At 46.3% G+C, this 24,062-nt stretch overlaps 2 protein-coding genes across 3 annotated transcripts in view; one reads left to right on the forward strand and one right to left on the reverse strand.

The window, feature by feature from the left end:
* Window positions 1-24,062, reverse strand: part of LOC309698840 (uncharacterized protein) — a gene marked incomplete at its 5' end in the record, with an annotated part of 151,421 nt that overhangs the window by 116,457 nt on the left and 10,902 nt on the right. The gene's annotated exons all lie outside the window — the stretch shown is intronic.
* Window positions 1-24,062, forward strand: part of LOC309693526 (uncharacterized protein) — a 311,788-nt gene that overhangs the window by 38,697 nt on the left and 249,029 nt on the right. The window contains exon 1 of one of the 2 annotated variants that reach the window (XM_082512832.1): window positions 8,152-8,240. The exons of the other annotated variant lie outside the window; for it this stretch is intronic. The gene's annotated coding sequence lies outside the window, so the exon portion shown is untranslated. Of the gene's footprint in view, window positions 1-8,151; window positions 8,241-24,062 lie in introns of those variants that run through there. 2 annotated transcript variants of the gene reach the window in all.

A 24,062-nucleotide genomic window follows, 5' to 3' on the forward strand; every position in this document is an offset into this window, starting at 1 on the left:
GGAGGGGACCAGAGAAAACTACAGAGTCCAACATTGTTTTGGCAAAGTTACACACCGATTCTATATTGATTTTAGTGACCTCCGATTGGCGTAACCAGGTGTCATTACTGCAATATGTCAGTAAAAACTTTTAAAAGGGCTGATTCATTGCTATGAAAGGGTTTAAAAATAGATTGGAAAACCTGTAAAACATTTTGCTTTTCCAGGAAGGTCATTCATTGACTGTGAACTCTCTTTTCAAGAATTTTGGAAAGAAAAGGTAGTTAGAAGATAGGCCTGTAATTTGCAAGATTCGTAGGATCAAGAACAGGTTTTTAATCAGGAGTTTGACTACAGCATGTTTACAATCTTTAGGGACTACACCTGACATCAAACTATGGTTTACCAGCTGGAGAACCAAAGGTCCAACTGTAGGTAACACCTCTTATAAGAGTCGAGGAGGGACAGCATCATTTGGAGACCCTGAAGGCTTAAAACGATCAACAGTTTCCTTTAACCCTTTAAAGCCGGTCGGAGCGGGCACGCTCCGTTTTGCATAACTATTTTTAAATCCCGGTAGCACTGGAACCATGAAAGCTAGCGCAATAATTTTTTTTGCATATGAAATGGGAGGAGTTGTACTTACATCTTATGCCATCAGCTTGTCCTCAGTCACAGTTTCCTTCCACATAAAGCTTTGCAAAAATTGCATAAAAAGCACTTGCAGCAACAAAAACATAATATTCCAGAAACAGGCTTTGCCGATCCGATCAGCTTTTCGTAACACTTCCCACGTCCATCAGCGCGAACTATCACATATGCGCCATGACCTGCCCAAAACCGGAAGTGACGTCATTTTCACAGAAATTTAGTTCTTTACCATCAGGGCCTTGTAAGCCTATACTGGTGTTTTTAAAAGTTATGTTTGACTTTATGACTTTCTGTGTCGTTTCTGGGATGCTTAGGATACATATTGCACTGCTGGAAATAGTTTATTTTGATGCATATGCTATTTTTTTTTTTGCAAATTTGCATTATAATACTTATTTTCGTTTTTTTTTTTGCAGTATATAAAAATTGGTGAATATCAAAAATAAAACTATGAAGACACTCATAGTCTTCATAGACAACTCTGTCGTTCAGCCACTAATTGGTGCTGCTCGGGGCTGTATCAAGACACGAGGACTAAACCCCAATTCAACCAGACCCAGAACTGATCTGGAATTAAAACTGGACTGCAACAGTTTAAAATCAGGACTACTTAGGATTTAACCAAGACAGAACCAGAATCAGAACTAGATGATAGTAGCACTAAAAATCATCATAGACCTCCATTACACTTTTTTTTTAATTCTACCAAAGTACACTATTTAGATTTTAGTGGACTTTCAAGATGGCGCCGAGTATGGCAGCCTCGTCGCGAGCTCCCCCAAGCAACAGCTTTTTTCTGTGTGTAATTTTACTTTTCCTTCATTTTTTCGCGAGTAGCACATGTCTCCTTGTGTACGACTGACAAACCTTACTGGACATAAAAGACGGTCTTTCTTATAACTTTCCGGAGTTCAAGTTTTGCAACACGGACGCTCCGTTTGCAGACCCCCATTCATCTCACCTGAGACGCCTTTGTTCTCTGGCCCTGGAGGCCGCAAACGCCGACGCAGAGGGAGAAGATCTGGCGTTCTGGTTCGACTGAGACGGCGCACTAACAGACCACCGTTACCCAGTTTATTACTGGCTAATGTGCAGTCTCTGGAGAACAAGCTGTGAGAGCTTCGGGCACGGATCTCATTCCAGCGAGAGATGCGGGACTGCTGCGTGATCTGCCTCACAGAAACCTGGCTATCGGACAAGGTACCGGACTCCGCAATACAACTACCGGGGTTCTCCGTGCATCGTGCGCACAGGTCACAGGATCTTACTGGGAAAAGCAGAGGCAGTGGTGTATGTTTCATGATCAACAACAGCTGGTGTGATTATGCGAACGTGCACCCGGTCAAATCCTTCTGCTCACCAGACCTGGAGTACCTGATGATTAAGTGCCGGCCATTCTGGCTACCGAGGGAATTTACAGCAGTGATTATTACAGCTGTTTACATTCCCCCACAAGCCGACACTGACCGAGCACTCAGGGAACTGTACAGCGCGATCAACAGTGAGGAAACCGCACACCCAGAGGCGACGTTTATCACAGCAGGAGACTTTAATAAGGGAAACCTGAAGAAAGTCTCACCGAAACTCCACCAACACATCCATTTTAACACTCGTGGAGACCAGCTACTCGACCACTGTTACACCTCTTTCCGGGATGCATACAAAGCCCTCCCCCGCGCCCCATTCGGCCAATCAGATCACCGCTCCATCCTGCTCCTGCCCGCCTACAGGCAGAAGCTGAAACAGGAAGCTCCAACCCGGAGGGCGGTGCACTGTTGGACGGACCAATCGGAGTCTGCGCTGCGGGACTGTTTTGATCACGCGGACTGGGAAATGTTCCACGTGGCTGCTAGAGACATTGATGAGTACACAGACTCAGTCTGTGGATTTATCAGGAAATGCGTGGAAGATGTCGTCCCATCCAGAACAGTTAAATCCTTCCCAAATCAAAAACCCTGGATTAACGGAGATGTTCGCACGGCACTGGCGGCACGGAACACCGCCTTTGCCTCCGCGAACACATCGGACTACAAACACACACATTACCAACTCCGGAAGACGATCGAAGCAGCCAAATGTGAGTACAGGGACAGGGTGGAGCAACAGTTTGACAACCCTCGGAGTATGTGGCAGGGACTAAACACGATCACAGACTTTAGAGGGAAAACCAGCACACCGCAGACCACAGCCTCTCTGTGTGAGGATCTAAACGTATTCTACGCTAGATTCGACACAGCGAACACCATGAGACCGGACAGTGTGCGCACCGCGGATGACGTCAGTGCGCACACTGTGTCTGAGGAGGATGTGCGGAAGTGCTTCAGGAAGGTGAACGCACGCAAAGCTACTGGTCCGGACGGGATTCCCGGCCGCGTCCTCAAGTCATGCGCGGCTCAGCTGGCTGGAGTGTTCACACACATCTTCAACCTTTCCCTCTCTCTGTCTGTAGTCCCAGCCTGCTTCAAAATGGCCACCATCGTCCCTGTACCCAAATCCTCCACCATCTCCTCATTGAACGACTGGCGACCTGTAGCCCTGACCCCCATCGTGAGCAAATGCTTCGAGAAACTGGTCAGGGACTTCATCCGCTCTGCACTACCCGACTCACTGGACCCTCTACAGTTCGCATACCGCCACAACAGGTCCACTGATGATGCCATAGCCCTGACACTACATACTGCCCTGTCACACCTGGAGAAGAGAGACACGTATGTGAGAATGCTGTTTGTAGATTACAGCTCAGCATTCAATACCATCGTTCCCTCGAAGCTGGACAGGAAACTGCAGGATCTAGGACTGAGCAGCTCCCTCTGCAGCTGGATCCTTAGCTTCCTGTCTGACAGATGCCAAGTGGTCAGACTGGGCAGCATCACCTCATCCCCCATCACACTGAACACTGGTGCTCCACAGGGGTGTGTACTGAGCCCTCTCCTATACTCACTCTACACCTACGACTGCACAGCCACTAACAACTCCAACATCATTGTGAAGTTTGCGGACGACACTACAGTGGTGGGTCTTATCACCAACGGTGATGAGACGGCTTACAGGGAGGAGGTCAGCGCCCTGACCCACTGGTGTCAAGACAACCATCTCACCCTCAACATTGCAAAGACAAAGGAGTTGATAGTGGACTTCCGGAGGTGCAGAGAAGTACACACCCCCATCACCATCAACGGCGCTGCTGTGGAGAGAGTGAGCAGCTTCCGGTTCCTTGGTGTACATCTGGCTGAGGATCTTACGTGGTCAGTACACACAAACAAAACAGTGAAGAAGGAGCAGCAGCGCCTCTTCTTTCTCAGGAGACTGAAAAGATTTGGCATGAGCCCCCGCATCCTCAGGACCTTCTATCACTGTGCCATTGAGAGCATCCTCACTGGATGCATCACCACCTGGTATGGCAACAGCACCGCCTACAACTGCAAAGCTCTCCAGCGAGTAGTGCGGTGCTCTGAACGGATAATTGGAGGTGAGCTTCCCTCCCTCCAAGACATCTACAGGAAGCGGTGCCTGAGGAAAGCGGGGAGGATCATCAAGGACTCCAGTCACCCCAGCCATAAACTGTTCAGACTACTTCCATCAGGAAGGAGGTTCTGCAGCATCCGGTCCCGTACCAGCAGACTGAGAGACAGCTTCTTCCACCAGGCCATCAGACTGCTGAACACGTCATAGACACCTCAGCTTCACTACTGGAACTTCAACATTATGCACTACACCCCCTACACCCCATTATGCACTATCCCCCACCGATGTAGGAGCGGTGCTGAGCAGGATCAATGTCCAAAAGGCTGCAGGCCCTGATGGCATCCCCGGGCGTGTTCTCAGAGCGTGTTCTGGGGAGCTTGCAGGAGTGCTCACAGACATATTCAATCTGTCCTTGGCCCACGCTGTGGTACCGGCCTGCTTCAAATCCACCTCCATCGTCCCGATACCCAAAAACTCCAACCCATCTTGCCTCAATGATTACCGCCCAGTAGCACTCACCCCCATCATCACTAAGTGCTTAGAGCGACTGGTCCTAGCACACTTCAAATCCTGTCTCCCCCCCACCCTGGACCCCCACCAATTCGCATACCGCCAGAACAGGAGCACAGAGGATGCAGTCTCCATCGCAATGCACTCTGTCCTCTCACACCTGGACAACAACAACACCTACGCCAGAATGCTGTTTATAGACTTCAGTTCAGCATTCAATACAATCCACCCCTCACAACTCATCAGGAAACTGACAGACCTGGGCATCAGTTCCCTCATCTGCAAATGGTTACTGGACTTCCTGACCAACCGCCCCCAACACGTCCGGCTGGATAACCACTGCTCATCTACCATCACAATGAACACTGGTGTACCACAAGGCTGTGTGATGAGCCCTTTCCTCTACTCCCTCTTCACCCACGACTGCAGACCTTCTGATGGTTCCAACACCATCATTAAGTTTGCAGATGACACCACGGTGATTGGCCTCATCAGTGACAACGATGAGGCCGCCTACAGGGAGGAGGTGGATCGTCTGGCTGAGTGGTCCGACAGAAACAACCTGCTGCTTAACACCGAGAAGACCAAGGAGCTCATCGTGGACTACAGGAGGAATGCTGACCCACATCCACCCATCCACATTAAGGGGACGGCTGTGGAGCGTGTGAGCAGCTTCAAGTTCCTGGGAGTCCACATCTCCGAGGATCTCACCTGGACGACCAACTGCTCCAAGCTGGTCAAGAAGGCTCACCAGCGCCTCTTTTTCTTGAGGACTCTGAGGAAGAACCACCTGTCCTCAGACATCCTGGTGAACTTCTATCGCTGCACCATCGAGAGCATCCTGACCAACTGTATAACAGTCTGGTACGGGAACTGCTCTGCCTCGGACCGGAAGGCGTTGCAGAAGGTCGTGAAAACTGCCCAGCGCATCGCCGGAGGACCACTTCCTGCCATAAAAGACATCTACAGGAAGCGGTGTCTGAAAAGGGCTGGGAAAATCATCAAAGACCCCAGTCACCCATCGCATGGACTCTTCACCCTCCTGCCCTCTGGGAGGCGCCACAGGAGCCTCCGGACTAAGACCACCAGGTACCGGAACAGCTTCTTCCCCACAGCTGTCAGACTCCTGAACTCTGCCTCCTGACATCTGACCCACGTTAAACTCATGGACTGAACATACACACACCCACAATGGACAACTGTACCCTCAAACACACAATAATAACATGGACTGAACCACCACTCACAACCACTAGCACTTTATATAGCCTCTGTAGAAACTATCTACACCCTCACTTATCTTAACTGCACTACTGTATAGCTCTGTGTAAATAATCATTCTGTACATTCGATAATCTTTAATCCTACAACTGTTTACAACTTTCATAGTTCCCATTTCTGTATAGCTGTATATCTCAGATTTCTGTAAAGTTATTTATTTCATATTCTGTATAGTTTTTCATATTTATATCCTGTTCATATCCTGTACATAGCTTGTACTCACTACAGCCTGTACATACTTATAGTTATAGAATATTCACAACATACTTCATACCGTGTACATTATAACATACCATAATAGACCCATTTCTGTAATATACTCACATATCTATATTATTGCTAATATATATTGTAATATATCTATATCACTAAAGCACTTCTGGATGGATGCAAACTGCATTTCGTTGCCCTGTACCTGTGCATGTGCAATGACAATAAAGTTGAATTCTATTCTATTCTATTTCTACATACCGTACGGTAATGCCACTGTTTTGCACATGTCTCAACTCTGTATATTTTATTTTATTTATTTTATATATTCTATTTATTGTTTACTGTATTTAATTTGTAAAATATGTGTACACACACACACACACACACACACACACACGTAGGAAAATATTTAGTATACACATCCAGAAATGCATATACTATTGTATACTGTATATATATTTATTAGTTTCAGATGTAGCCATTCTTGTATTTTGCTTGTTTACATTATTGTATTTTGCACACCTCTGTTGCTTGTGAAGCTCCCACACAAGAATTTCACTCACATGTGATGTGACAATAAAAGTGATTTGATTTGATTTGAGAAAAGTTTATATAATTATTTAGCTGTGTTGTGCAAACAAGCCTGCATAACGTAATAAATATAGAATTTGAAAAATAACAAACCTAAAAAGAAACACTAGGTATGAGATACATGAGTACCTATTATACAGTGATACTTTTGGTAAACAACCATTTGACTACCATGTGTGTCTCACCTGCTCTTGTTCCATCTCTGTTCCGTCCTCATTCTCCATCTCTCTCCCTCTCTGTTTCTCTCTCTCTCTCGCTGTTCCTCTCTCTCCCTCTTTGTGCTGACAATCAAGCTAAACACCAACATCATCAAATATACAGTTGAAACCAGATATTTACATACTCTTCAGATAGGAGAGGAGAGATGCATCAGTACAAACTGTTTCATCCTTTAAACCTAAACTCTGTGAACAGTTGACTGTTCGATGTGCTAAAGAACAGAAAAAACATTATTTCCCATCAGACCATGAGCAACATTCAGGCATGTAACACAGTAACACTTTTATTTTTTACATATTCAGCAGAAAGAGTTAGCTGTGTGCACTATAAAAAATTAAGAAGCGTAATTCATTTCTGCTTGGTTTCACATAAACTGTATTATTAAGGAACAATAAGTGGGGCTCACCTCAAAACAATCAGTATAAGATTTGACTGGAGAGTTTTAGGACAGAGCCAAACTTTTGGAACTGAAATAACAACTTTGAGCGGATCAGAGACTTGTTTTGATAACATTTCCCCCTAAAACAATAAACTGTCCTCACTATCACAACCACAGCAGGAACAAGACAGGATTCTGTGGTAGATTTTTTGCAATTTGTAGTAAATTGTGCACCACAGACTTTGTAATTTACATTTGTGTCAATCATTTAAATCTTCTTCTCCTGAAAGTGAAACTCTTACAAACACATTTGTCATAACTTCAGTCTCAAACTGACACTGAGTCTCTTCAGTAAATCCAGCAGCTTTTTAACATCAAAAGACGTCTTTGAGCTGCTGCAGATGTTAGTAAATCTGACCCTAAAGGTTCCTTCTTCTTTAAAATTCAAACTTTGTAATGAAAGGATATTTTGAACAGGCTGTTCTCGTTTATATGACCTCCATAAAAGAACAGGGTTAGAACACATTGTGACGAAGTAAGATGTTTGTTTTGTAGTCCATCTTCTGCACAATGTAGTTTCAACGGGCGGACATCCGGTGTCACATCGCTCCTCTCTTTCCCTGAGTCCTTAGCAAATCTCCTTCCCACGATTTTCATCGAGGCCAAGGAAAAGAGTTTAGGAAAAGGAGATAGGCGCTACTTTTGAAATAACACCCCACGTGGTTACCTTGTGACGCTGAGTCACGTGACCTCGCAGCAACAAATCACAGCAGAGCCGGAAAAGGGGGCGGAGCAAAGTGTCTGTGCAGGAGAGGAGAGTCGAGCAGAGAGAGCTGCTTTTTTATGAAATCAACGGGAACCACGTGGGTCTCTGCTCCCTCATCTGTTCCCTGTTTGGAAAGAGTTCCAGCTTCATCACGGAGTTTCTCTCGGTTTGTGGGCTCATCTAAAGGTAAGCACCGAGCTAACTTTAATACGGGTTCAGTTTATGTTGAGTTTAGCTCTTTTCAGAATAATAGATTGCTTGGGATACACTGGAGTTAGACACACTGTAGAGTTTGTGATTGCTTGCAACATTATGAAATGGCGGTTGCTAGGGGGTAAGAATACATATAGAAAAATAGTCTTGGAGTATGAACAAAAGGATGGGGTGCAGGGCAGGAGAACAGCCAACCCCAGGACAGGAAGCCACAGGTACAAGCCTGGGGGAGGGAAATCAGCCGTTAGAATAGGATTTCATAGGATAATCTCCAGATGCATCTGTATTTTATTTTCTTCCAGCGCAAATAAAGACGTCAGATAAAATAAAGACACTGTTTAGTCTTAATGTTTATTACGTATTATACACGATCGTGGCGATCGTGGCTCAAGAGTTGGGAGTTCGCCTTGTAATCGGAAGGTTGCCGGTTCGAGCCCCGGCTCGGACAGTCTCGGTTGTTGTGTCCTTGGGCAAGACACTTCACCCGTTGCCTACTGGTGGTGGTCAGAGGGCCCGGTGGCGCCAGTGTCCGGCAGCCTCACCTCTGTCAGTGCGCCCCAGGGCGGCTGTGGCTACAATGTAGCTTGCCATCACCAGTGTGTGAATGGGTGGATGACTGGATATGTAAAGCGCTTTGGGGTCCTTAGGGACTAGTAAAGCGCTATATAAATACAGGCCATTTACCATTTTACCATACACAAATGCAATAAGCAGCAGGTGCTATAGGCATCTGGAAGCACCTGTATATACAATTCTTACATGTGATTAACTAATAGTTACTCAGTGTCACTCTTTCTTTGCAAAACTAAGCAACTGAAAATAATCAATACTGCCTTAAAAGTGCACATATGTAATTGATATAATTACGTCACCACATCTGATTAGAGTAACATTAAGCAGTTTTATATTACACAGAACAACCACAACATAGCCCTACAATTAATAACATCTAATATCAGCTAGTCTGACGATGAGCTGAACATCACTAATCATTACCGGTGCCTTTTTTGAGTCTCTCTGCTTTCCTCTCAATTTCTGTACATTATTTAAAAGTCTTAATAAAGTGAGATTTTCTCTATATTGGCAATGTACATCTCTGTTTAGAGCTGTTCGCACTAAAGTAAAAAGCACCATCACTTCATGCAGATACCCTTTCGGCGCCTGCTGCAGTCACAAGGCTGGAGCCGAACAAAAACACCCTGATAACGACTGTGTTTAATCTGTTCCTTCCCATTCCATGCAAGGCCACCTGGGTTGGCTGGAAGACTGTTTACTTAGCCTAGCAGGGCGAAGGACACTGTCACAGCTGAACTCTGGACACGCACACACATACATATACACTGATATGCACACACCCATCCCCCCTCCCTTTCCAAAGTTCTTCGATGCTTGTTCCCTCCAGAGGCGGAGGCAGACATTTGATACACCTGGGGCTTAGCCCTAAAGGGTAGTATGCATGTGGGATTGAGGGGGGGGGGGGGTAGAAATGACTGAAAGATTAATAGCCCCTGTGTTGAGTTTTGTTCAAAAAGGAATGATGTCATGGTCCTGGGCCGTGTTGGCCCAGTATTCTTAGTTCTCTTGTATTTTTGTATTCAGTTCCCTGTTTAGGTTCTGTTTCCTGAGTTGCCCTGTTATGTTGTTCCCTGTGTGCTTTCCCTTTGTGACTCTCACCCCCTGTGTGCCCCTCTATGTATTCATGAGCCCTTGTCCCCTTTCGTGTTTTATTCCATGTTTTCCCCAGCCTGTTATGTCTGTGTTCTCCCCGTGCTCTCTCCTCCTGTCTGAACCTCTGTGTACTTCCTGTTTGACTCTGCCCGTCTCCCGTCAGTGTTATGTTCACCCCGCCCTGTCTCGTTATGGTTATCTGTGTCAGCTGTGTTCCCCGTGTGTTCCCACTTTCCTCGTTAACCCTCTGTGTATTTCTGTCTGCGTCTTCCTCTGTTCGGCGTCGCGTTCTCCCTCATGTTGTGTGTTACTCTCCCCGTGGTTCCTGGTACATCTCATGTTTAGTTTTTCCAGTTTAGTTCAGTACTGTTTTGTGTTTCACCTTTAAGCCAGCATTAAAACTGTGATCTTTAAGTTTATCCCCATGTCTGTGAGTCTGCATCTTGGGTCCTTCTCCTGCCTGCCACACAGCGACCATGACAAATGACTTCATATAGGGAACAATATACATCACATATGCAGGACACCTTAAACTAGTTTTTTAATTAAATGGCCTGTATCTGAATAGTCCCCCCTAGGGGACTAGTGAAAAGACCCCAAAGCGCCTAGACCCCAAAGCGCTTTACACACCCAGTCATCCACCCATTCACACACTGGTGGAGGCAATCTACAGTTGTAGCCACAGCTGCCCTGGGGCAGACTGACAGAAGCGAGGCTGCCATACCGCCTTCTGGCCAACATCAGTAGGCGGTAGGTGAAGTGTCTTGCCCAAGAACACAACAACCGAGTTGGAACAACTGGAATTAAAACTGGACTACAACAGTTTAAAATCAGGACTATTTAGGATTTAACCAAGACAGAACCAGAATCAGAACTAGATGATAGTAGCACTAAAAATCATCATAGACCTGCACTGCACTTTTTTTTTAATTCTACCAAAGATTGAGAAAAGTTTAGCTGTGTTGTGCAAACAAGCCTGCATAACTTAATAAATGTAGAATTTGAAAAATAACAAACCTAAAAAGAAACACTAGGTACGAGATACATGAGTACCTATGATACAGTGATACTTTTGGTAAACAACCATTTGACTACCATGTGTGTCTCACCTGCTCTTGTTCATCTCTGTTCTGTCCTCATTCTCCATCTCCCTCTCTCTCCCTCTCTCCCTCTCTGCTCCTCTTTCTCCCTCTTTGTTCTGACAATCAAGCCAAACACCAATATCATCAAATATACAGTTGAAACCAGATATTTACATACTCTTCAGATAAAAACAGATACACTTTTTAATTGTAACATCAAATCAGACTAAATTTCTTTAGATTGATGAATATAAAAAAACACATTTGTTAACTTTAAGAGTAAAGAGAGAAACTGTCTGTATTTCTTAATTGCAAATGGCACCAAATTGTATTCAAAATTGAGCCACACTTATGGAGCTCCACAATCCTTTTCCTGGTGTTTTGGTTGACATCTCTTGATTTTCCCATTTCAAAGAAACAGGCTCTGTGTTTTGCCTTATATACATCCAGAGCTGTGCCACCAATTTACTCACATGGACTCTACTAACCTATCAGAAGCTTCTTCAGCTCAGAATGGAATCGTCTGCAGTTTTCTTATTAATTAACAATAAACTTAGTGTATATGTACTCATAAATATGATGAAAGTGATAAAAAATAGACAGCTCTGTCTCTCTTTATTCTGACATTTAATTAATTCAAAAGATATTTCAATATTTATTTATCCAAAACAAAACAAGTTTACTCTAAATTGATGTTGTACAGTAAAAAAATGTTCTTCTGTTTTCCACAAAATGTATGTAAATATCTGGTTTAAACTGTGAATATACTGCTGTGTATTGAAGTTCCTCTTGTTTTGCATAGATATACTGAACAACATACAAAGCATAATATATAAAATAACATCTACCTGAGTTTTTTCTTTGAAAGAAGCCCCTTATATCCATTCTTATATTTCAGTACATAACTGAAACCGATTTATTTAGCCATGGAGCCATGGAGGAGCTGAATCAGAGTGCAGCCTGTTGCTTTTACAGTATAACACTTGTAATGAAAGTACAGTAACGATAATTAGTGACAGAGCAGCTCGGGACGGCAAATTTGCTCAAACTATATAAAAGGTAGTCCCACTCCACCCGGTCGAATGGCCTTCTCAGCATCAAGTGACAGTAGGGCTTCAGGTGTAATCCTTTGAGGGAAGGTCATGAATTATGCTTAAGATGCGTCTAATGTTGAAGAAAGAGTGTCTGCCCTTGATAAAGCCGGTTTGGTCTGTGGAGATGATTGTTAGTAACACGACCTCTAAGCGCTGTGAAAAAATCTTTGCAAGAATTTTTGCATTGGTGTTTAGCAGTGAAATCGTCCAGTATGAGCTACATTTGAGAGGGTCTGTGTTCTTTTTAAGAATGAGTGAAAAAAACCCTTCTCTCATAGTTGGAGGGAGAGTGCCAGATGAATAGGACTCCAAAAAGACTGACAGCAGAAGTGGTGCAAGTTCGTTAGAAAATGTCTTTAAAAATCCATCTGGTCCAGGGGACTTGCCACTTTGCATTCCACCAATCGCCATCATGACCTCCTGGATAGAGAGGTCCCTTTCGAGTTCAGTAACCAGTTTTGGGTCAACTGTGGTTATACTGAGGTAACTAAGGAAACTGTCCATAGCAGACTCATCTTGGTGTGATTCTGCGGTATTATAAATAAGAGTAAAATTGTTGGAAGCAGGAGTTGATTTCTGCATGGTCTGTATGCTTTAGGCCCTGTTCATCAGCTATTTCAGAGATGAACTGTTTGGATGACTTTTGACATATATGATGTGCTAAGACACTGCCAATTCCCTCCTCATAGAAAGTACGTCTAGACTTTAGGATAGGTTGCTCCACTTGCTTTGTTGAAAAAAGATCAAATTTCATTTTGAGGGTCTGACGTTCTTTAAGGGTGCTTTCCGATGGTGAGTGACTGTAGTTTATATCTAACCGCAAAATATCATATAATAGCTGTTTCAAGTGCTCAGTATCAGCTTTTTTTCTTGCTACTGAAAATGAGATAATTTGACCCCGAAGATAGGCTTTCAGTGACTCCCATATGACTGAAAAAGACATCCCAGGGGTCTGGTTTGGTTCAAGAAAGTCTCTAATCTCAGATTTTCTAAAATTCATGAATGCTTCATTAGAGAGTAAAAGAGGATTAAAACTCCAGGGGCAGTATATGCGATTGGCACCAGGGATGTGCATTCTCATCACTAGGGGAGCATGGTCTGAAATAACAATAGATTGATAATTGCAAGTTTCAACCAGTGGAAGAGCACGTTTATCAATAAAAGAAAAAAATCTATCCGAGAGAATGTTTTGTGGACAGGAGAGTAGTAGGAGTATGCCCTTGATGAAAGGTTATGAAAACGCCAAAAGGCAACAATGCCGTGGGATTGGAAAAAGCATGTAATAATTTCTGCGGGTTTTGATTTAGGAGTATCCTTATTAGATCATTGGTCTAGGCTAGAAAGCACAGCTAAGATGAGATTGTGTGTTATCATACAGTGGGGCAAAAAAGTATTTAGTCAGCCACCGATTGTGCAAGTTCCCCCACCTAAAATGATGACAGAGGTCAGTAATTTGCACCAGAGGTACACTTCAACTGTGAGAGACAGAATGTGAAAGAAAAAAAAAATCCATGAATTCACATGGTAGGATTTGTAAAGAATTTATTCGTAAATTAGGGTGGAAAATAAGTATTTGGTCACCTCAAACATGGAAAATCTCTGGCTCTCACAGAGCTGTAACGTCTTCTGTAAGACGCTTTTCTGTCCCCCACTCGTTACCTGTATGAATGGCACCTGTTTGAACTCATCATCTGTATAAAAGACACCTGTCCACAGTCTCAAACAGACTCCAAACTCCGCCATGGCCAAGACCAAAGAGCTTTCGAAGGACACCAGGAAAAGTATTGTAGACCTGCACCAGACTGGGAAGAGTGAATCTACAATAGGCAAGCAGCTTGGTGTGAAAAAATCAACTGTGGGAGCAATCATCAGAAAATGGAAGACATACAAGACCACTGATAATCTCCCACGATTTGGGGCTCCACGCAAGATCTCATCCCGTGGGGTCAAAATGATCATGAGAACGGTGAGCAAAGATCCCAGAATCACACGGGGGGACCTGGTGAATGACCTGCAGAGAGCTGGGACCAAAGTAACAAAGGTCACCATCAGTAACACACTACAACGGCAGGGAATCAAATCCCGCAGTGCCAGACGTGTTCCGCTGCTGAAGCCAGTGCATGTCCAGGCCCGTCTGAAGTTTGCCAGAGAGCACATGGATGATACAGCAGAGGATTGGGAGAATGTCATGTGGTCAGATGAAACCAAAGTAGAACTTTTTGGTATAAACTCAACTCGTCGTGTTTGGAGGACGAAGAATACTGAGTTGCATCCCAAGAACACCATACCTACTGTGAAGCATGGGGGTGGAAACATCATGCTATGGGGCTGTTTTTCTGCCAAGGGGACAGGACGATTGATCCGTGTTAAGGACAGAATGAATGGGGCCATGTATGGTGAGATTTTGAGCCAAAACCTCCTTCCATCAGTGAGAACTTTGAAGATGAAACGAGGCTGGGTCTTCCAACATGACAATGATCCAAAACACACCGCCCGGGCAACAAAGGAGTGGCTCCGTAAGAAGCATTTGAAAGTCCTGGAGTGGCCTAGCCAGTCTCCAGACCTCAACCCCATAGAAAATCTGTGGCGGGAGTTGAAAGTCTGTGTTGCTCGGCGACAGCCCCAAAACATCACTGCTCTCGAGAAGATCTGCATGGAGGAATGGGCCAAAATACCAGCTACTGTGTGTGCAAACCTGGTAAAGACCTATAGTAAACGTTTGACCTCTGTTATTGCCAACAAAGGTTATGTTACAAAGTATTGAGTTGTATTTTTGTTGTTGACCAAATACTTATTTTCCACCCTGATTTACGAATAAATTCTCTACAAATCCTACCATGTGGATTCATGGATTTTTCTTTCACATTCTGTCTCTCACAGTTGAAGTGTACCTCTGGTGCAAATTACTGACCTCTGTCATCATTTTAGGTGGGGGAACTTGCACAATTGGTGGCTGACTAAATACTTTTTTTCCCCCACTGTATCTGCAATTTTTGAGAGTAAATTGACAAAGAAGTTTTCATCATCCCAGTTCGGAGCATAAATGCTGGCTAAAATTAGTCTGAGTCCATAAAGTTGGCCAGCAACAATAATATAATGGCCCATGGGATCAAATAAAATGCTTGATACAGCAAAAGGGATGCTTTTACCAATAAGGATATCCAATCCTCTTCAGAGTTAAAGTTGGAATGGAATGTTTGGCCAACCCAACTATTCTTCAGTCTATGTTGGTCTGCTATACAAAGGTGAGTCTCCTGCAGAAAAGATATGTCAGCGTTGAGATTTTTGAGGTGTATAAGAACCTTTTTGCGCTTAACAGGGTGATTCATAGACTTAATGTCCCAGCTTACAAAGTTGGCTGAATAACCAGTACGCTTCACCTGTTTGTTGACAGCAGCCATAGAGTTATCTAATCAGAGAACAACATTATGCATGAATATGCACCCCCAGACTCCGAAAGGAGAAAAAAAGAAGAAAGAAAGAAAATAGAAAAAATTCTGGCAGTGTCCCAAACCCTGTCACCATGTAGAACCCGGTGACCCTGAATCCCCATCTGAACAAGACCACACATTGGAATGCTGGCATTGGGGAAACACTAGGACCAAGAAAAAAAAAACAAAAGACAAGAAACAAAACTGGCAGCTGCCTGGCTATCACTCCGAATGAAATAACATAGCACCTTAATAAACACCTTAAGTAGTGCAAACGTCATTTATCCAGCCTTAACATGATGTGGTATTAACGAAGTACTTACACTGTCCACTAGAGCTGGGCGATAGAACGATAACGATATCTATCGCGATATAACTTTTACTCGATAGAGAAATTAAACTATCGCGATAGACCTCGCCGCTCTTGTCTTAAAAAAAAAAAAAAAAAAAAGGTCAGCCAATCCAAATTAAGTAGCGCAGAGCCGAACCAATCACAGCCACAGGGTCACGTCGCGTGGCTTGTTACGTACAGCACAAGTGCCAAGCCGCACATTGTGTGTTTGTTTGGGAAGCAGCCAGCGACCGTAATGGAGGAAATGAGTGTGCCGACTAGAAAAATCAACCGAGCGTGACCGAAGGTTACCGAAGAGAAAACAGATGATGGTTCCAATGCCGGAGAGATTGTCGAACAGAAGAGCCATAGAAGTTCCGTAGTGTGAAGGTATTTCGGCTATTTCAAGTCTGACAAAAAACAGAGTAGCGTGCACTGTAAATTGTGCCGAAAGCAAGTCTGGAAATACAATAATGTCACGGCTGCACAGCAGTCGTGTGGTGAATTGAGAAAAGGATCCAAGATGCAGGCACTGACTGGGGTGCGAGTGAAAATTTATTTGCAGAGGTGATAAAGTGACAAAACAGGAAGAGCAGAGCGGGGAGTAAACAAACCTAAACTGGGAAAACTAAAGAACAAAACTTAAACCAGACACTCACGGGAGGAGGAGCGAAATGCACAAAGAGAGATGGCAGAGAGACACAGAATGAATACCAGGTAACAGAATAATGCAGACTGACATGGAGTTAAACAGACGACACGACAGAGAGCACAGGAAAACACAGGGCTTAAATACACGGGGAGTAATCAGGGAATGGGCCACAGGAGGGAGACACAGCTGGGAGCAATAAGGCTAACGAGACAGGGGAGAGGTAAAACTGAACACACTGACATGAGACATGAACTTTCAGAATAAAACAGGAAACTAACAGACACAGAGAACCAGACCGGACACTGAACTTGACAGGCAGACTCATGAGCAGACACAATAACACCATGGACAGACAGAGGGAACACAGAGAAGTGGAAGCAGGCAGGCAAAGAACAGAAACCTAACAAATGGCAAAATCACAACAGAATACACACTCTGAATGAACAAAAGCATAAGGAACACAAAACACTGAGTCCTCAGACTCAGGACCATAACAAATAAACTGGTGCATGCGTCACACTGTGCGCCACGTTATTGTTTCGGTGAAATGAATTTCTACAATACTGTTACTGTTAATTCTACTCTCTGCAGTGTTTAAATGCTTACATATACACACAGTTACTGTCCCTCCACACATACGACTCGGTTCTGCTTCTATGCCCCAGCTTTGTTTACTTTTTCCCACCGAGGCTTCTAGACTTCTGATTGGCCAACATTTCTGCACGATTAGGAATCTAGCTCCACCTGCTGCTTTGGCAAGTTCATACCAGTGTTTTCCTTCATTTCTGCCTTTATGTGTGGACGGGATTATTTTTTAAAACGAAAACGGAAAATTTCCGTTTTCAAAAATACCCGTGTACGTGTGGACGTAGCCTCAGTCTCTGACTGGAAGCGCTAATTCGTCATTCAGCTTTTGTCAGACTAAAGTAACTGTTAAAACTGTTTGAAAAGCTAAGCTATACAACAAGGAGAGATTGAGAATTTCCTTTTAGTTCTCAGTTTATTTGATATTGACAAAAGTTAGTCAGTTTTGTCTGTTCTTCTGTAAAACAAACTAAGACTTATTTTTAGAATTAATATTTTGTTTCTAAGTGGAATTGACAATTTAGTAGTCTGTTTTGTTTGTTCTATTTTGAAACTTAAACACTTTAGCCGCTGCCTTTTGTGTAGTTTGCAATATTTGCCTTTATTTATCTGAAAAAGTCTCATGTTCCTTAAGTACATCTACCCTGTTGAACTTCATCCATCCATTCGCGTCCGCTTAATGGATGAACTTATTATGGGAAATAAATATTTAAATAAAAACAAGCTGCTGATTATTTCACATTTTACTTGTGAGCAACGGCACATTTAAATCTTACAAATATAGTCATTTGGCTTATATCGTGATATATATCGTTATCGCCTGGAATGAAAAAAACATATCGTGATATGAAAAAATCTTATATCGCCCAGCTCTACTGTCCACCAAACCCTGTGTCTTGCGAAGCCTCATCATCTGCGACTGGCTAGAAACAAGTCAGTCAGGAGGGGAACTTCACCCGGCAGTTTCACTTGGTAAGATGACGTTTTTCACGTACACCATTGCCTTCTCTGGATCCAGAAACTCCTTACTCTCGCCCCTAAAAGATATACGCAGTCTCTCTGGAAACATTATTCCATAGCGGACATCTTGACGCCCTCGAAGCAGGTTCCTCACGTCCTTAAAAGCAGAGCAAGCTATGGCAATGCTCGCGGTGTAATCAGGAAAGATGGCAACTGACACCGCTCCCGGGCCTGCCGTAGCACAGTGACACAGGCTTGGTAGTAATGGAGTTTGGCGATGATAACTTGAGGTTTCCCGTTAGATCTTCTGGGAGCAAGGTCTCTATGTGAGCGGTCCACCAGGATTTCTTCATCCAGTTGCAGAACATCTTTCAATAGAGTAGAAACTGAGCTGGTCGAGCTGGAACTGGCATCCTCCGCAACACCCACAATACGAATATTGCACCTCCGCATTCTTGACTCCATAGCTCCATTCTTTTCTTTTAAGCAAGCCAGCTCAGTCTGTAATCCTGCAGCCGTCTCTTGGAGGCTGACAACCTTGTCCGACCATAATGATAAACCCTCTTTCAGGTCGCTAGTAGCGGACTTGACGTTGTTAATTTCGGAGCGGACTGCTGCTGTGTTGTTAGCAATCTCCGTCTTAACTTCTCTTAGTTTGTACTTGAGGTAGTCGAAATCCTCTGCAAGCGGACTTGTCAGTACTCACCTGATAATCGTGGAGATATCATCTTTCAGAGAGGAGAGGATGTCCGATTTCAGACCTTCATACTCCATTGTGTTTCCTGACTGCGAGCTAGGCGACAAGCTAGGCGACAAGCTAGGCGACAAGCTGGGCGACAAGCTGGGCGACAAGCTGGGCGACAAGCTAGGCGACAAGCTAGGCGACAAGCTAGGCGACAAGCTCCCACTTGCTTAAGTATAAGTATGCCGGCCCCTCGGGTTTAGATGCCCTTCCGGTTGTAACCACTGGTCCGTTTTTCCCCGTCGGTCACAGGTGTTAGGGGGAGTGATAGTTCGTTTAAATTATCCTTTAAAAGGGGCTTGGAATTGTTAAAATATAAGCTAGACAGGCGTGAGCCCAGTTCAACATGCCTTACTCCATTGTCGGCTCAGTAGCGCCCCCGAAGTCGGCGTACTTCAACAGCTCCTGAATGAAGTCTTCGGCTGCTCTCCTCGGTGTCTGTTCACAGTTTATTGTGATCACGTTGAGAGAAGGTTGAGAGGGTGTTTGGAAAAAAACACCAACTAATCATTAGCTCAGCATGCTGGGAGAAGTTGATGGTTTGCTCGCTTGTTCAATTATTTCCATTTTACTTTGACTGCAGATGTAACCAGACATATTCCAGCAGGATTTGTAAAAAGCATTTTAACAGACACACAAAGCTGGAAAAGTCTTCATAGTCTTTTTTCTTTAGGTCACGAGCAGTTGTCTAAGCATTTCACTGCATATCGTACTGTGTATGACTGTGTATGTGACAAATAAAATTTGAATTTGATTTGAATTTGGTGAACCTCTCGGCTTGTGATTGGGAGCGCATGCTCCCGTCTACGATGACATTTGTACGTGCTGCTGAACCCTTTAAGGTTTAAGATTTAGGGCAGTGCTGCTGTCTGTTCACCTTGTTGACTCTTGAAACCGACGCCTTTGCTCTCGAACTGCATTTGTCTTCTGGGAGACATTGATTGTCCTCGAAGCTTGTTCTTTAGTGTAAGATATACATGGGGATGAAGCTGAATAATATTCAACCAAAACACAGGCTCGGTGTGGTTCCAATTATGTTAATCTATCATTTTGTTCTGGCCGCTGTGCCGTGGTGGACATTGATCCAGTTCCGTAGTCACCTGTAATAACAGACTGAGACAATATCATTTTCATCACTGCTCAATAACACTTTCCCTCTCTTATTCTTCTATCCACATTTTAACACATCTCTTTCCATCACTTCTTACAGACACACACAAACACACTTCTCTTTACTGCATTCCTCAGTTTCTACACACTTCATACTCCATGTTTTCTGTTCCATATTTCTGAAAGAGGAAAAAAAGAATCATGCAATCAAAACCTGGATCCCAGCCGTACTGGTGAGCTCAGTGCTCTTACTATAGTAAAGTGAGAAAGTGATATTTCTATAACTAATGTGATATGATTAAATATGTGATTAATACATGAGAAGAAAAATCTGCCTCCACAACACCTACAGGCCAGTAGACACTCTTTCACTGATGAGGATGTACACATCCTGGACAGGGAGGAACGCAAGTTTGAGCGTGGCGTCAAGGAGGCCATCTACATGAGAAGGGAAAGACCATCTCTGAATCGCGGAGGGGGACTAAGGGGACATCTTTTGCCATCTTACAATGCTGTGATTGCAGCCATTCCCCAACTCTCTGTGAATGGTACTCATGGCCATTGATCAGTGGTCTTTGATCCGTGGTCATGAGAATTTACATAATTATGATGAAGGAACTGACCTACCAGCCCATTGTTCCTTCAGTGGTTCTAGTTACTGTTTATAAGATTGGGGAAACCTGCAGTCAGCTGAGACTGAAGAAGTGTCACGGAGCGCTGTGCGGCAGGCAGGAGTAGGACCCAAAATGCAGGACTCACAGGCACGAGGGAATAAACTCAAAAGGCAGCTTTATTGCGTAACAGAAGATGATAGGCAATACAAAACTAGACTGGGGAAAAACTAACATACGCAGAGACACAGGGAGATCCACACAACATGAGGGACGACGTCACACTGAACAGAGGGAGACGCAGACAGAAATACACAGAGGGTTAACGAGGGAAGTGGGAACACACGGGGAACACAGGTGACACTGATAATCATAACGAGACAGGGCGGGGTGAACTGAACACTGACGGGAGAGGTGAAACAGGAAGTACAGGAGGAGAGAGAGCACGAGTAGAACACCAACGTAACAGGCAGGGGAGACATGGAATAAACACGAAAGGGGACGAGGGCTCATAAATACATAGAGGGCACACAGGGGGAAGAGAGAGCACGGGGAGAACTTAGACATAATGGGCAGACACAATAACACCATGGACAGACAGAGGGAACACAGAGAAGTGGGAGCAGGCAGGCAAAGAACAGAAACCCAACAAATGGCAAAATCACAACAGAACACACACTCGGAATGAACAAAAGCATAAGGAAACACAAAACACTGAGTCCTCAGACTCAGGACCATGACAGTACCCCCCCCTCAAGGGCTGGCTCCAGACAGCCCAAACACAGAAAAACAAAACCAAACAGAAAACAACCCAGGGCGGGCGGCGGGGGCCCAGGACGGAGGGCCCGGAACAGAAAACAAAAGAGCACAGCAAACACCGGAGCCCAAGAAAATAACCCAAACACAGAGCAGTTCAGGGGGCCGACCGTGCGCAAGGCAACGGCGGCGACGCGGAAACAGTTCAGGAGGCCGGCCGTGCGCAAGGCAACGGCGGCGACGCGGAAACAGTTCAGGAGGCCGGCCGTGCGCAAGGCAACGGCGGCGGTGAAGGAGACGACGGAGCAGTTCAGGAGGCCGACCGCGCGGGAGGCGGCGGCGACGATGACAGCGCTGGTCCGGGGGCCGACCGTGCGGAAGGCGACGGCGGCCACTCAGGCGAAGGCGGTCCGGGGGCCGACCGTGCGGAAGGCGACGGCGGCCACTCAGGCGAAGGCGGTCCGGGGGCCGGCCGTGCGGAAGGCGACGGCGGCCACTCAGGCGATGACGGCGCAGTTCAGGGGGCCGGCCGCGCGGAAGGCAGCGGCGGCCCTCCAGTCCCAGGCGTGCCGGCCATGGCCCGGTGGGCGCAGGGCCAGACGAGGCAGCTGATGAGGATGCTGGACCAGACGAGGCAGCTGATGAGGATGCTGGACCAGACGAGGCAGCTGATGAGGATGCTGGACCAGACGAAGCAGCTGATGAGGATGCTGGACCAGACGAAGCAGCTGATGAGGATGCTGCGGCAGACGAAGGCTCTGAAGAGGAGGCTGCGGCAGACGAAGGCTCTGAAGAGGAGGCTGCGGCAGACGAAGGCTCTGAAGAGGAGGCTGCGGCAGACGAAGGCTCTGAAGAGGAGGCTGCGGCAGACGAAGACTCGGAGGCCGGGCCAGGCGAGGTTGCAGAGGCTGAGGCCGGGCCAGGCGAGGTTGCAGAGGCTGAGGCCGGGCCAGGCGAGGTTGCAGAGGCTGAGGCCGGGCCAGGCGAGGTTGCAGAGGCTGAGGCCGGGCCAGGCGAGGACGAGGCGGTCGCAGATGGCGGCTGGACAGGCTCCTCGGGCCCTCCAGCTGATGCGGCGTGAGGCTGAACGGGCCCCTCGGACCCTCCAGCGGAGACAGGAGGCTGAACGGGCCCCTCGGACCCTCCAGCGGAGACAGGAGGCTGAACGGGCCCCTCGGACCCTCCAGCGGAGACAGGAGGCTGAACGGGCCTCTCGGACCCTCCAGCGGAGACAGGGAGGTGCTGGCCGGGCTCACTGGAACCCCCAGCGGACGAGGTAGATGGCGGCGTGGGAGCCGCGGAGTCCTGGATGAGCTCATCCGAGCTTCCAGCAGGAGCTGAAGTAGAGCCAGAGAGGATTGGGACCCCGGGCTCAATGTTAAGCTGGCTAGAAAACCGCACTGCTACGGGGAACTGGGCCAAAGGTTCAGGTGCGAGCTGAGCTGCTGGACACACGGGGACCTGAGCTGCTGGACACACGGGGACCTGAGCTGCTGGACACACGGGGACCTGAGCTGCTAACGGTGGAGAAGTAAATGACTGCACAGGGGACTGAACTGATGTCTGTAGTAACGGTGGTGGTGAGGGTGGAGTAGGTGGTGGAGTTAATGACTTCACAGGGGAATGAACTAGAGGTAGTGACGGTTGTGGTGCTGGTGGTTGAGTGGGTGACTGTGCTAAAGGAGGCTGCACTGGGGACACCGGAGACTGCACTGGGGACACCGGAGACTGCACTGGGGACACCGGAGACTGCACTGGGGACACTGGAGACTGCACTGATGGTTGTAGTGGAGGTGTAACGGGTGAAGGAGTGGCTGAAGTGGCTGTGGGTCGGACGGCTAGTGGCTCAGCTACAGGGTATGGCAACGGCAGGGCTATGGGTTGAATGACTGGCTGAGTAGCAGCCTGAGTGGCTGGGTGTAGTGACGGTTGTGGTGGAAGAGAAACAGGTGGTAGTGTGGATGATGGAGCTAAGGGCGACTGAGTGGCAGACCGAACTGATGACTGAAGCGATGGTAGAGGTGAAAATGGAGCGTGTGGCGGCGAGGGAGCTAACTGAGCTGCGGGTGGCGGCGAGGGAGCTAACTGAGCTGCGGGTGGCGGCGAGGGAGCTAACTGAGCTGCGGGTGGCGGCGAGGGAGCTAACTGAGCTGCGGGTGGCGGCGAGGGAGCTAACTGAGCTGTGGGTGGCGGCGAGGGAGCTAACTGAGCTGGAAGTAGCAGCGAGGGAGCCGACGGAGCTTCTGGCAGCACAGAAGGTGAATTAGAAGGCCGAATGTCCGGCTGTGGGGTGGCGCGTCGGCGGCGTGAATGCCGTTTCTTTTTTGATGATGGCTCTGACGGGCCGAGCGGCTCCGCATCCGGCCCTTCAGGCAGGTGGGTAGTAGCAGCTGGGGGATGAAGGTGGAGCTCGTTGCGGATTAAGTCCTGTTCGAGTGGGTGGAGCGCACTGAGTAGCCAGGGAAGACCAGAGATTAAACGCTGTAGTTTGGTTTCCACGGCGCGGCGAAATTCCTTTCCCTCATGTTCGAGCCACAGATGCAGGAGTTTTTCCACGGAGTAGATAATGTCCAGACGCAGTTCTTCTGGTGGGTTGAGTGCTGCTGGGTCCATATCTGGTGACGTCGTACTGTCACGGAGCGCTGTGCGGCAGGCAGGAGTAGGACCCAAAATGCAGGACTCACAGGCACGAGGGAATAAACTCAAAAGGCAGCTTTATTGCGTAACAGAAGATGATAGGCAATACAAAACTAGACTGGGGAAAAACTAACAT

Source organism: Aulonocara stuartgranti (genome assembly GCF_965226115.1).
Source record: "Aulonocara stuartgranti genome assembly, chromosome: 3".
Lineage (NCBI taxonomy): Eukaryota > Metazoa > Chordata > Actinopteri > Cichliformes > Cichlidae > Aulonocara > Aulonocara stuartgranti.